Genomic DNA, 15,105 nt, shown 5'->3' on the forward strand with positions numbered 1-15,105 from the left:
TCTTGGGAGAAAAGGAGGATTCTTGGGGAGGAGAGACAGGAGACTGAAAGGATTCTGAAAAATGCTTTATTTCCTGTCCCCAGGTGATCACTCTTTCAGACAAGGGGAGAGGGAAGGCAGACAGCTGTGGGGCTGTATGGATCAGTGTTTTGGACAGTTTGGGACACCTGAGACCTAGACTTAAGACTCCTGGTCCTTTGATGTCTTCTCCATCTGGCTACAGTGTTCAGTGAAGAAAGAGAGGGAATGCTCCCTGGAATCTGTCCTCCAACCTTCTATAACTCCCAATATTGGTATTTCTTTCCCCTTACCTTCCTAGCCAGGGAAGGTGAAACTTGACTTCATCCTGTCCTGCCTCCTCCCAGCCCAGGTGAGTGGGGGTGAAGTGGGGGGAGGGTAGAATGTACAAACCAACTTTTCCCCATATTGGGTTAGGTGACCTGGGGTCAGTGCTGCCAGCCTCTTCCCCAATAATACAGAGCTGTCTCCAAGCAAAGATCCCTCCTTCCTTTGAGCTGGGGGATCCAATTGCAGACCTGCCCCTGCCTCCCAAATATAGTCATATTTAGGACTCCCCAGAGATCTTAGTTATTCTTTATGTCTGAGGGGAAGAGACAAAGACTTTTAGCTTGCCTCAAGTCACTTCCCATTCCAGTCCAGCCCCAAAGGGCAGGTCTCTTCATGTCACCCCCCTCTCCCACTCAGTAAACTCCAGTGGCTCCCTATTGCTTCCAGGTGCAAATATGAAATGCATAGTTTGGCATCCAAAGCCCTGCATAGCTTGACCCTCTCCCACCTTAACAGGCTTCTCTCATCTATCTCCCCCACATATCCTCCTCCATCCAGTAACACTGGCCTCCTGGAGGTTTCACTGAAGAGACCCTCCAGCTCATAGACCTCAGGGAATTCACACTGGACAAATACCTTGTGAATGTAATCAGTGTGGAAAGGCTTTCATGCAGAACTCCCATCAGAAAATCCAGAGGAGAAGGAGGCTTTTTGAATGTAATCAATGCAAAAAAGCTTTCCCACATAGGGACCATCTTTCTTCACATCAGAGAATCCACACTGGAAAACCTTAGAGATGGAAGCATTGTGGAAAGGCTTTCATCCAGACAGGCCATCCTTTTGTGCATGAAAAAATGCACACTGCAGAGGAAACCTTTGAATGTGATCAATGTGGAAAGGCTTTCACAATAAGGTAGAGTTTTGCTGCCCATCAGAGAATCCACGGCGAAGAGAAACCTTATGCATGTTATCATTGTAGAAAGGCTTTCATACAGAATTCCACTCTTGATAAACATCAGAAAATCCATGGTCAAGCCAAGTTTTCTGGATATTATCAAGGCATAAAGGCTTACTGATTCACCTCCAGCCTTGCTGTTCATTGGAGAATTCACACCAGGAAGAAACCCTACGAACTTCATTCATCTTATGTTAGGGTGGGATGTAATTACTGTGTTCATGTGACCATCGTCCTTAACAGTGTTGGTTCACATTCACACGGAGACCCAGTACTTGAGAAATATTCTGACCCTGAAGCACCCCACAGAACATGGAATTGTCACTCTGTAGTTCTTTCTCTGGATGAGGACAGCATTTTCCATGAGGAATCATTTCCAGTTGCCTTGGATCATTGCATTCCTGGGAACAGCTAAGTGTAATGAGGTTGGTCAGTGCATTCCATAATATTGCTTTTAATGTGTACAATGTTCTCCTCGTTCTGTTCACTTTATTCAGCTTCAGTTCATGCAAGCCTTTCTAGATTTTTCTGAAATCTGCCTGCTCATCGTTTCTTATGGAACCATGGTATTCCATTACATTCATGTAGCAGAACTTGTTCAACCATTCCTCAAAAGTAAAAGCAGTCTTCACTCTCCTGAACTGAATCTTGCAATGGGGCATGGCAGGCAGGGAGGGACTCAAATGGTTGGAACAGCGATTGGGCTGGGGAATGGACCTTAAGCCGTAGATTGACGCTCATTAATCAGGTCCTGGAGCAGAGTGTGTATTGATCTTGATTCTTGCTAGCTGAATTGGAAAGGAGAGGGAAAGTTTGGGGATGAAAAGGAAGGACAAAGAAGAAATATACATATAAACATGAACATATATAGTGATATATACATATATGTATATATAGATATATGTATGTATGTACATAAAGATATATGTATGTATACATACATTTTTATGTGTATATAACATTTTGGAGTTGTTTGGAAGCCTGAAATGTCAATGTACAGGGTGAGTATGCCTGGAAAGAATTCACATACTTCTTTGAGTTAAAGTGGCAAGATTTATTATAATTCCCATAGAAGAGGGGTAGATACCTAGTTAACTAACCCCTTAATGGGATTTAAACAGTGATACTTATATAGGAAAAGGGAGCTGTGAAATCTGGATGGGATTAAGGATGGTAAATCGCCTGGAATGACTCAGGTAAAACAGGGTTCTGGGGTGGAGCAGAGAACCAAAGTGTAAATCTTACTGAGTATCTAGGTGGGCTGGGCTGGGCCAGATGCCAGGGACTGGGTTGCTGAAATGCTTAGGAAAATTCAGGGTCCAGGTCCCATCACCCATCATTACCCACTGGAAAAATAGGACCCAAAATCTTTTGGGTCTGGGCTTCTTAAACTTCTTCTTGCTGTCCAGCGTCATACTGCTGTCCCTTCTTTGAGGGGGTCACAGGGAGGAGGCTGACTGGAACCAAGCACAGTGTTCTTCTGGGGGAAGGGAGGGCATGGGCTGGTACTCACCATTTGCCACCAATGGTAGGTGAATGGCCTGGAGTCTGGAAGACGCAAATCTCATAAGCTAGACTCACGAGCCTGTTCAATACGAAGAGATACATGCAGGGAAAGTGAAAAGTGATGTCAGAATTAGGGAAAACAAAGAAAGAAAATGAGAGCCCCATTACAAACACTCACATTTGACATACAGGGTTTTCTGATTTTGCTACTTCCCCAGACTTCCACTCTGATTCCACTTACCTTAGGAGGATTAGATGCTATTGGGGGAAAAACAACATTTTGCAGATAAAAACTTTTTTGTGATGAAAGAGTTGGGAGGATACAAGAAAACTGATTGTCCTGAAAATTGATTCCCCAAAGCAAACTGAAAATGTCTCTGGTTTAATATCAGTAATTCATAGCAATACCTAATTACAAAGTTGTTTTGGATAAAGAAAGGAATATAATTTTAGGCTGAAGAAATCAGAGCTCCAGTCCCCTTCTGAAAAATTCTGTAGAAGGACATTCCTGATAATGAGATTGCATTGGAAGTTGCCAAGGTTTGGGTGGAGACAGATTCTTCAGGCTAGATAAACCAAGGTTGGAAGTGTTCTGATATGATTGGGGCTGTGATTTGATAGAAGAGGTATTTCCTCTGTCCCCAGGTAGGTGTGATATCAGCCACTATTGTATTATACCAGGATGAAGTGACCTAAGTCACTTACTCCAGACCTTTATTTTAATATAGCCCACCTCCCAGTGTGTTGACCAGAGTTGACTGGGATCCTTGTGAACACCCACACTTTGAAGGCACATACTTCTCCACTCCCATGTCCCAAATCAAGCCAGTTCTGACCTGGTCCCCTTAGGGGGGGGCCAGTTCTGGACTGTAATTGCCATGCAATGCAAGTCAAGGCAGCTTGGGAGAAATAAAAATGTGCCTCCCCCAATCTAGTTTGTCTTCCTTAGGTTAAACTGTAGATTTGGGGGGGTTGACAAACTATAAATGAAAGAAGATGGACCCTCAATAAGAAAGGGCTATTCAAAACATTCCTAGGAAGAAAATGAGACTGAGAGAAACTATTTGTTTCTCAAAACACTGAGGCAACCAAGTATAACCAAATTAGAGTACTGATCAAGAGAATTTTTTCTTAATGTATAATATGGACACCAAGGTGAAAGCAAAGATGAAAAAGAAGTGAAAGTGGGAGAAATAGAATTGAAAGATCATGAACTAATCGTTGTACCATCTTTGTGAAGATTTGATGCTTTTCTGGAACTAAATTAGAGAATGTAAAGAGGCATAAACAAGAAGGAAAGAAACTGATAGCTGGGGGAATGAGATGGACCTTAAGTCAGAGGGTAACAAAGAAAGGAAAGTTAATTCTGTAATCTGCTAGGAATAACAGGATCTACAGGAGAATGGAGAAAACGTAAAAGGGAAGGAGAGAAAATGGAAGAAAGGAAGGAGATAAATTTTGCTTCAGTGTTTCATTGCACTGCCACTGATTGATGTTCCTATGGAATTAATGACTAGCTTTATTTTTCTTTTAAATAGTATTATATTTTTCCCAAATACTTGTAAAGACAATGTTTTTTTGACAACAAATCAGGACTTTGTTTATTGTTTTGTTGATTGTCTAATTTTTTTAAGTAGTATTTAATTTTTCAAATTACAGGTACAAACAGTTTTCAGCATTTGCTTTTTATGAAATTTTTTGTTCCACCTTTTTTCTCCCTCTCTTCTTTCCACCCTCCCCAAGATGCAAAACAATCTGATATAAGGTATACATGTACAAACATGTAAACATTTCCACATTGGTCATGTTGTGAAAGAAGAAACAGAACAAAAGGGAAAAAATCACTTTTTAAATGTGAAAGTAGTATGCTTTGATTGGCATTCCAACTCCATGGTTCTCTCTCTAGATGTGGATAGCATTTTCCATCCTGAGCCTTTTGGAATTCACTGAATAGGCATTCCCTCACTCCAAGAGAGAACCTGAAAAGACCTTAGACTGAAAGGGCCAGGGTCTCCCATTGCATCCTGGGCCATCTCCAGTCATCCTGATCAATACCTGGCCACTGGACCCAGATGGCTCAGGAGGAGAAAGTGAGGCTAGTGACCTTGCACAGCCCTCCCTCATTCAAATCAAAGTCAACCCCAAATCATATCATCCTATCCCTGATGTCATGGTGCTCTTTGAAGATGAAGGACAGATACAAGAACTCTAGAACAATAAGGATCAGGATTCAAGAGAATGAGTCAAGAGGGAGACTGATGGATATCAAGAACATAGGGAACTGTTTCTCTGAATGGTTTCTCTCATTTGAACTCTGAGCTCTGAACTCCATCTGAATGCCTTTCCTTTTTTGTGCCATTGGTCAGGTTTCTATCTCATATGAATTCTGAGATGAGAAATTGGAGATGATTGTTGCCTACAAACATCACCATCTGAATGATATTCATAAGGTTTCTCCCACATGTGGAAGCTCTTGTAGCATATGTTAAGAATAGTAACTAAAATCTGACACATTCACTGCATTCATGAGGTTTGTCACCAGTGGGGATTCCCTAATCTGAATGCAAAGTCTGAGCTCAGTGGGAAATGATTCCATGTTGATTTCATTCATAAGACTTCTCTTCAGTATCAATTTTTTGATGTCTAACAATACTGGAGCTCAATGTGAAAGAGTTTCTGTGTTAATTATATTGTTAGGTTTCTCCTCATTCTGAATTCTCCATGTAAAGCAAGATGGTATTTATGTATAAAAGATTTTCCACATTGTTTATATTTAAAAGGTATCTCACCAGTGTAGATTTTCTAGTGAGTAGCAAGATTGGAGGAGTATCTAAAAATCTTTCCACACTGATTATCTCCATAAGGCTTCTCACCAATGTGGATTCTCTGCTGTGCATCAAGAATGTATCTCTGCAAAATGCTTTCCTCACTCATGACATTCCAAAGGCTTCTTTCCAGTGCAGATTATATGGTGTGCAACAAGGTCCCACCTCATTAAGAAACCCTTTCCACCCTGATTACATTCAACAGGTTTCTCTCTCTGTGGATTCTCTGATGGGTAGGTAGGAAGACTTTGCCTCATTGTGAAAGCCTTTCCACATTGATGCCATTCATAAGGCTTCTCTCCAGTGTGTATTCTCTGTTGTTTACCAAGTGTAGAGTTGTGTGTGAAAGACTTTCAGCATGGATTGCACTCAGAAGGCCTCTTTCTCTTCTGGATTTTCTGAAGTGTAACAACCTGGGACCTCTGTGTGTAAGCCTTTCCACTTTGGTTACATTCATAAGGTATCTGTCCAGTATGAATTCTCTGATGTTTCTTAAGATTGGAGCCCCTTGTGAAACTTTTTTCCACATTGATTACATGCAGTAATCCAGTATCGATTTTGTCCAGTATGGATTCTCTGAAGATCAGTAGGGAGACATGTGTAGCAGATAGCCTTCCCACCTTCATTATATTCAAAAAACATTCCCCCAGCATCAATCCTCTGAATTCTATCCATATCTGGGTTCCAACCAAAGTCTTTTCCACAAAGAACCCATGCATATCTTTTCATTCCAGGGTGAAACACAGACTGACAAAGAAGAGATGAGTGAAGGGTTGAGGTTGGTTTCCATTCATTACATTCATCAGGCTCCTTTTGAATGGGAATTTGCTGATGAGTAAGGCCTTCCCATTTACTTACAGAAAAGATTTCTCCAGTATCACGTTTCTGATGTGTAAGGAGGACTGAAATCCAGCTCATGGGTCTTTCCCCTTGACCACCTAGATACATTTGCATTTCAGGAAGCTTCCCAGGGGCCTGAAAAAGCTTTACCTCCTCAGTAAAACTTATCCTGTATTCACTATCTCGAAGATAGTCATTCCTTGAGCTCATTTTCTTACAGTCATTTAGGATTGAAGACTCTCTGAATCTCTTTCTAATTTATCAAAGTCACAGTTACTCTTTCCATTATTACCTACTTTGAGAATAAAGTCATGAATTTCTCTCAAATTAAAGTCCCAGGGACCATCACTCATGAATCTTTGCAGGTCACACTATTCCAAAAGAATTCCCAGCTTTCCCATTATTTCATTTACTTCCAACCTGTTCTCTACAAATAAACATTGCAACATATATACAGAAAAAGATATACACATAAATAAATGATTACTGAACACTTCTTCCCCTCAAATGCAACAAAAATTCCTGCATGTAGTCTTAGAGCAAACAGTGACGTAACATAGAGTATGTCACTGTACAGAGAACAGACAAACAGGATGTGAGAGTGACAAAGGGGATGTACAGCACAGAGTATTGGACCCCTCAGAGCCTAAACATTCATATTCAACAAAAGCAGCAGCCCCAAGGCAAGGTCACTACCAGAGAGAAGACTTAATGCCAACAGCTAAGAGCTACTCTCCATGGGAGAACAGTTTGTTTCTAACTTGAAGAAAGGCTGAGTCCTAACATGGTTTTCAATATGCAGGAAAGGAGTGGCCAGCATTCAGGGATTTATTGTACAGCACCACATTGACTCTTCTGGGCTCCAAAACCCTAGTAAAAGTCTAAATTGATTTTGATGAAAATGATGGGGAAATTGAAAAGGTACTAAATCAAAATGAGAACTAGACAGGCCTACCAGTAGGTTACTGTCCCGGCCAAATTGCCGTGGGCTTCCTGGGTCATCTTACCTATCTCCAGGTCTTCGGTGGCCAGCCAGGTAAATGTATTGAGAGAAGAGACTTCCACAATCAAACATAAGTTGTAGGCTTTATTCAGGATCTTAGTTACATGTCAGCATGCAGGGCGAGTTCTTCCCGAAGAGAAAGGAACCACACCCCCCAGGCTTTCCTGTCCCCACTTAAGCTCTCCCCCCTGCATAGTTCCTCATGGATACCATGCATGCTCTCAGCCCCTTAGCTAATTAACAAAACGGTGTGCTCAGACCACGAACCAATCTCAAGGGTGGGGCTGCTCTCCCCAGCAAGTTTCCATTGAGAAGAGGTGGAAAAACAAGAAAGCTTGAGTCTCACTCCTCAATTCCCAGCTGTTCCCTGGGGGCCTCATGAGAGCTTGCAATCAAGAAGCCCTTACCTTTATCTGCCCGAGACCATTCACCTGAGAACTGACCTTACACCCCAACAGGTTACTTCATCCATCTCTAAAAGGCTGTATTGAACTCAAGTAAAAGTTAAGTGATTAGAGAGATTCAGGATTCTTGACTCAGTATGAAGGCAGATGGAATTCAGTTTTATGATGATTGAAAAAATCCAAAATACTTTTGTGATGCCCCTGAAGACTGTGTGAATTGTCCTTTATTCTCAAAGAAGACCATGACATCTGGAAGATGACACCATGCCTTGCATTTGAAACCATTTAAGTGAAGGAGTACTGTGCCACACTCACCAACCTCACTTTCTCCTGCAGAGTCCTCTGGGGTAGTGGCCAGATAGACATCAGGACACCTGGACATGGCAAGCCCTCTGAAGGCTATTATAGCCAAAAGACCTATCCAACTATGATACATCTCAACTACTCAGGGCTGATGAAGCTACACTGATTAACGATAAGGACATGATGTGGAGAGTTGGGCTGAACACCTCCCTGAAATTCTCAGTAGACCATTTTTTAAACACTGCTGAAGCTACTGACTTTTTATCTCAGGTTTTACTTCATCCTTCTTAAGCCATGCTCCAATTGAGGGACAACCCCACATTTTACACTTCTTGGTACCAAAAAGAGAGATAGTATAAGTATTTTGAAGTACATATTTTGTTTTTCTATTCTCCTTTATCATCTTGCAAAGCAGACCCCAGATTTCATTACTGGATCAAGGGGTAGTCACAGTTTAATTCTTTGGGCATTCTTTGGTCTGCAGAACTGAAGGATCAGTTCATAGTTCCACCAACCATGAATCAGTGTCCCAAATTTTCCATGTCCACTCCAACATTTGTCCCTTTCCCCTGACAGGTACAAGATGATATCTCAAGGTTGTTTTAGTTAGCATTTCTATAATAATGATTGTGAATATTTTCTCATATGACTGTATATAGTTTAGATTTTTTTTTAGCATAAGCTGTCTGTTCCTAGTCTTTGACAATAGAGATTTTGGGAATGAGTCATCATATTCTTCTAGATTTGACCAAGTTCTTTATATATTTGAGATATGAGGTGTTTATCTGAGAAACTGTCTATAAAATTCTCACCCCCAATTTTCTGTTTCCTTCTGATCTTGCTTACTTTGGCTTTATTTGTGCAAAACTTTTGTAATGTATAACAATGGGAAATTATTCATTTTGGACCTCACGTGCCATCTCTTGTTTATGCACAAATTGTTGCTGTAAGTTGTACATCTATTCTGTTCAAATTCTCTGCTTTACTAAGGCAATACCAGAGAATTTTGATAATTACTGCCTTATATTAGTACAATTTAAGATCGGGTTCTGCTAAACTTCTCTCCTTTACATTATTTCTCATTAGCTCCTTTCATGTTCTTGGCCTTCTGTTCTTCCAAATGAATTTTGTTATTATTTTTTCAAACTCAATAAAATAAGGTTTTGGTAATTTTATTGGGAGGGCATTGAAGGTATAAAGTGGGTTAGATAAATTTGTCATTTTTATATTATTGGTCTTGCATACCTATGAACAATTACTATCTCTCCAATTACTCTGTTTTGATTTGTATGAAATGTTTTTTTTTCTATTTCTGTTCATATAGTTCCTGGGGTTGTTCTGGCAGATGTCCCCACAGGAATTTCATACTATCTGGAGCAGAGGTGGGGAACCTGTGGCCTCCAGTTCACATTTGACCTTCTTGAGTGCTGCCTTTTGACTAAGTTCAAATTTCACATTACAAATTCTTTTTTTAAGGGGATTTGCTCTGTGATGTTTGGTTTGGGTGAAAGGGATGCACTTGAGGACCTAGATGTAGGGCTGCATGTGGCCTCAAGGCCACAGATTCACTACCCCTGATCCAGACTTATTTTAAATAGGCTGTCTCTTACTATCTTTTCTTGCAGGGTTTTGTTGGTGATATATAGAAATGGTGATGATTTATGTGCGTTTACATTATATTCTGCTATTTTGGTAAAATAATTAATTGTTTCAACGAACTTTTTAGTTGAGTCTTTGAGATTTTCCATGGATATCATCATGACATCCCCAAGAAGAGATAGTTTTCTTACCTCCTTCCCTAGTCTGATTCCTTCCATTTTTTCCTTCTCTTATTGCTATTCTAGGATTTCCAGTACAATATTGAATAATGTTAGTGACAACTGCCATCCTTGTTGAACATTAGATGTTTCTGGGGAGGTTGCTAACTAACTTCTCTCCATTGCAAGTAACTCTTGCTGACAGCTTTAGGTAAGCCTTTCCCATATACTTTGCAGTGTTTGTAATAGAAATGAGTGTTCTATTTTTTAAAAAGCTTATTCTTCAACTGTTGATATATTCATATGATTTTTGTTATTGACATGACAGATTAAGTGTATCATTTTCCTCAGGTTAATTCACCCCTTCATTCCTGGTATAAATCCCAGTTGGTCCCAATATACAATCTTGGCAATATTTTGTTGTCATCTCTTACCTAGTCTTTTATTTAGGATCCACAGACATTAATGAAATTTGTCAATAATGTTGTCGTTTGTATTCTTCCTCATTTGAATATCAGTATCATATTTGTTTCATAAAAGGAGTTTGGTGGTTCCCCTTTCTTTTCCTATTTTCCCAAATCATTAATTTAATATTGGAATCAGCTGACTTTTATATGTTTAGTAGAATTCCTTTGCAAATCCATCTGGTCCTGTTTCTTTATTCTTAGCAAGCACATTTATGGCCAGTCCATTTTCTTTTTTTTTAAAAAAAACAAGATGATTTCGATATTCTAATTTTTGTTCTTTATCCCATGGGAACAAGGTTCCAGCCCTACTACAGTTCCACTCCCATCTGCTTCTTCTATAGCTCTTCTTTTTAGGACTTGTTAGTGTGTAATAACTGCTCCATTTTACCTCTCCCTACTCAGTTTTATTTTTGAGAATGAACCCATCATAATCAACTCACCCTAAGGTTTTCTTTCAAAGCATTGAAGTAATATGGCATTCCTAAAGGTATCCATAACATTTTCACACATAAAAGGTAAAACAGTTTGACTTTATTGAGTCCCCTTATAATTGGGCTTTGTAAGGCCAAGCAAAATAGAATCCTTTGCTGTTTTTGTTTTATTAAAGTGCTTCTGATTAAATGGTATGATTAAAAAACACCTTCCTCACTCCTTGATTGGCTTACCCATTGTGGGAAACTTGATTACGGGAATTTTTTTGTAGGAGGGCCCCAAGTACCTTTTCTTTTTTGTACTGAGGCACTGGCTCAGAAGGTTATACCCTCTGGCCCTAAAAAGTGTATTAAGACTCTGAGATGTGTTTTTCCTTTGGGGCTTACTGACTAGAAGTGTTTCTTTGGCCAAATGAAACTCTGAGAACTCACTAAGGAACACCTCGGACTTTGAAAACCCATAAGTTGATGCTTCCCTCTCTGGTGCCTGTATATGTATGTAATGGTCAGACAGTTTTGGAGGCTCTAATGGTGACTTTTTATTTCTCTGAAGTTCAGGGCACTGACTTTTTTCCTCTGAAGTAAGTAAATGATATATGTGTTTGAGTAAAATGATTGCTGTCCCCTCAAAACTTTCCTTTCCTTTTATGAAAGCAGATCAAAGAAACTCTGATAGCAGGTCTCTAAATCCTCTTGATGGAGCATCACCAAGGAGAAGCCAAAAGGCCAGTTTGGCAGCTCACTGCTGTGTTGTGAAGAAGAACTGTGTGTAACCAACTTACAGGTTCTGAAGAGCTTTAAAATAGCAAACAAGCATGTATAGTTGCTCCTATATATTACAGGAGCCCCTGGAACTTACTGAGTAAAAGGGATGTGGGATTATGGGGAAGGCTGAAGTTCAGACCTGTACAAGTCCATCACTTTTAGCTAAGTTTTTTTTTTTCCCCAGATCCTTTTAAGTTAGTGAAGTTAAACCAGTTATGTTCCTGGATAGGCCTCAGGAGTGGAGGTGGGTCATATTGGTAATTTTGTTTATTTGGCTCCATGAAAGAAAATTCTTTCCTCAGCCAGTATCCCAAATTGGATGAGGAAAACAGTGGAGGGGAGGGAGGGGCACAGATAGTTCTTGAAAGAAAAGACATAAAAGGAAAAAGTAGCAAAACTGCTATCCTTGGATATAATAATATACTACTATCAGACTTAATACAAATCAAAGGATAAAAAAGAAAGAAGTTAAGGACGTGCAAATAATTTGAGCAATATCTGCAGTAACAGACCTGCTGATTACTGAAGTGGAATGCAAAGAAGTGGCCTTGTCAGCTAACATGTTTCCTGGTTGTTGAATTGTTTCCCAGGAATCTGACTCTCCATGATCTAATCTGGATTTCTCTTGGAAAAGATACTAGAATGGTGTACCACATTGATTGTGTAAACTCTCTTCTCAAATGAGATTTTTCTGATTTCCAAATTTTGTGCTTTTTTTGAATGGAGGGAGGAGCCCAAGGAATACATGGGAAGGGGATTGTGGGTCTCAAGAACTAGGAGGAGCCCCAAGTCCCTCCTGGTGTATCCAAGGTTAAGAGAAGGGGAAAAGAGAGTAAGGGGTATAGGTGAGAGTATGGGAGAATGAAGGCCCAGAAAAATGAGGGAAGGGGAATTGCAGAATCCAGGCATGGAGGGGTGGAGGGGTGTGCTGAAGGGGTGGGAATGAAGCAATAACAAATGCCAATCCAAGTGATTAAAGAAGGGACACAGGTGAAAAAGGTGAGTGATAGCCCAACCCCCACATTCCCATACCATCTGCTATCTGGGGCTCAGTCATCAAAAAGACTTGATTTGTAGGAAAGGGTTTCCAAAGGCCTGCACCTGTAGTTAGGTGGGCTAATGGGGACAGAACTGGGCTCTGGTCCTAGAATCTACAGAACTTACTGCAGACCCTGGCATGGATTAATGAGGAGCTGAAGAAATGACAATTCTTTCATTCATTGGGAGAGAGAGGGAAGAGCAATTGAGAACTAAGGTGCAGGTCCCCTGGCTCTGAGGCCCCAGTCGCTACCCATTGGGCATTTAGAGGGAATGCTGAGCTGAGGCAAAAATGAGTCACAGCACCATGGATTCTAGATTCTGAGATAAAGAGGGAACCTGGGAGATGATTCACTTCATTCCCCCCTTAGCCAATAAGGGTGAGCAGCAATCAATCAGTAACATCAGTTAAGTGCCTCTTAGCTGGTGCACTGGACAGAGTGCCTGGTCTGGAGTCAGACTTAAGTTCATATGTGTGGGGAAACTGAGGAATATTCTCCCCAGCCCCTTGCATGACCACCACATGGCCTAACATAACTTAAAGTTGATATGCTTAACTGAGAATGCCAGGGGAAGCAGCAGAATGAATGAAGCATGTGGCCAGGGGGAAGAAACTCTTATCTTAAGTGTCATAAAACTCCTTAAGGGAGGAGGTGTCTGTGTTCCAGGACCCAGCCAGCCCTTGGGCACACACATGAAATTCAAGAGCTGGAACTTTTGGCCAGAGTTCCTGCTTTGTTCTAACTATCCTCTTTTCCCTGAAGTTACATGTATAAAAGGACCGAGTGAGAGATGGGTCTTTGGAGGTCTTTGGTTGCAGACTGGTAGAGGTAGGGAACAACTCTACATTTGGAATCAGGACCTAGGTTTGAATCCAGCTTCCCAGGTCCCATTTCTACTCCCTAGTAGACTCCTGCTTCTACTCTCCCAGCCAGGACCTTTGCTGCCTGCTCCCCCCTTTCAACCTCTCCTGTTGCCAAAGTGTTGGAGCTCGGACTTGGCCTATGAAGTATACTTTTTCTTTTTCTATTCTCTTTTAACTATTATCTGCTGTTTATCTGTATACACTTGCTAACTTGCACTATTTGTAATAATAAAACTTAATTGCCTATTAAGCTTGTTTTAGTGCCTGTCATTGTATCTTAAGTTTGTGGAAGTGAATGTTGAAAACTACATATAAATAAGTTTTAAAAAAACAAAGGCAAAAAAGAAAATGTGCACTCAAAATTGTCTGCTTCCCCAACCCTGGCCTGATCACTGGGGCAGGCAGGGAATCCCACTGTGCAGTGGAAACACAAAAAACTGTACAAAAATGTCTTCAGAGAAGACTCCACTCATCAGAACATGGAATGTGTGCACCCTTATAGACAACACAAAATCCAGTAGACTTAAAAGACAAACAACTCTTGTTGCAAGAGAACTCAGTGGAACAAGGCTGGCAATGGAAGGCCAGCTTACTGAAGTTGGAGTTCAATATACTTTTTTCTGGAGTGGCTGCTATGAAAGGAAGCACCATGAACCTGGTGGAGGCTTTGCCGTCAAAATTAATCTAATCAACAAGATTGCATGCCTGCCAGAAGGAGTGAATGCCAGGTTCTGACAACACTATTGTCTTTTGCAGGAAAACATCACATCATCATCATCAGTGCCTATGCTCCCACCATGATCAACCCTGATGAGGTCAAAGAAGAATTTTATGAAGACTTGGAGACCTTTATCATCAATGCGTCAGAAGAGTACAAACTTAAAATTCTGGGTGACTTTAATGCTAGAGTAGACTCAGGCTACCAGACTTGGCAGGGAGTCCTAGTGAGGAATGGAGTTGGAAACAGCAATAGCAATCATCACTTACTAGTGATGACTTGTGCATCTCATGGCCTTTTCATCACCAACACTGTCATCTGTTTACCTAAAAGTGATAAAACTTTGTGGATGCACCATCACAGCAGATGTTGACATTTAATAGACTATGTGATTGTAAGAAAGAAAAGACAGGATTTGAAAGTGATAAGGGCAATGCATGGTGCAGAGAGCTAGACTGATCACAGACCTATCCTCTCCAAAGTAAATATTCTCCTTCAACAAAAGCATCAGCCCCACGGCAAAATGACTACCAGAAAAATTAATGTCAGCGATTAGAGCTCTTCTCTGAGACAGAAGAGTTTGTTGCTAACTTGGAGGGAAAGTGGAGCTACCACAGTTGGCAACAGTGGAGCAGAAAAGGAGTGGGTAGCTTTCAGAGGTATGATGTGTTGACCTGCAAACTTGGTTAAAGAAAAGGCAACAGGCTAAATGTATACATTTTATGATTTAATTAATTAAACAAATCCCCATAAAGATGATGGTTACATAGGGCTACAGAGCCAGGATTAAATCTGGCTGTCCAGTACAGAAATCTTCTGGTTTGTACACATTTTGCTGTGAGAAAGGAACTCTCTTAGTTGAACAAATTATAAATTCAGTAAGACCAGACAGTTTACAAATCAATGTCAATTGAGTTTTATGATCCCAAGCTGTGTGAAT

At 40.6% G+C, this 15,105-nt stretch overlaps 1 protein-coding gene across 19 annotated transcripts in view; it reads left to right on the top strand.

Annotated features, from left to right (window-relative positions):
- LOC140508293 (uncharacterized) overlaps positions 1-13,697 on the top strand; it is a 51,365-nt gene extending 37,668 nt beyond the window's left edge. For 9 of the 19 annotated variants that reach the window (XR_011968375.1, XR_011968376.1, XR_011968377.1 and 6 more), the window contains one exon: positions 84-13,697. The gene's annotated coding sequence lies outside the window, so the exon portion shown is untranslated. The remainder of the gene's footprint in view (positions 1-83) is intronic. The other 10 variants (XR_011968371.1, XR_011968373.1, XR_011968372.1 and 7 more) reach the window with 10 other exon arrangements.
- The last annotated feature ends 1,408 nt before the right edge of the window (positions 13,698-15,105 follow it).

This window comes from Notamacropus eugenii, chromosome 5, assembly GCF_028372415.1.
Source record: "Notamacropus eugenii isolate mMacEug1 chromosome 5, mMacEug1.pri_v2, whole genome shotgun sequence".
NCBI classification, from domain to species: domain Eukaryota; kingdom Metazoa; phylum Chordata; class Mammalia; order Diprotodontia; family Macropodidae; genus Notamacropus; species Notamacropus eugenii.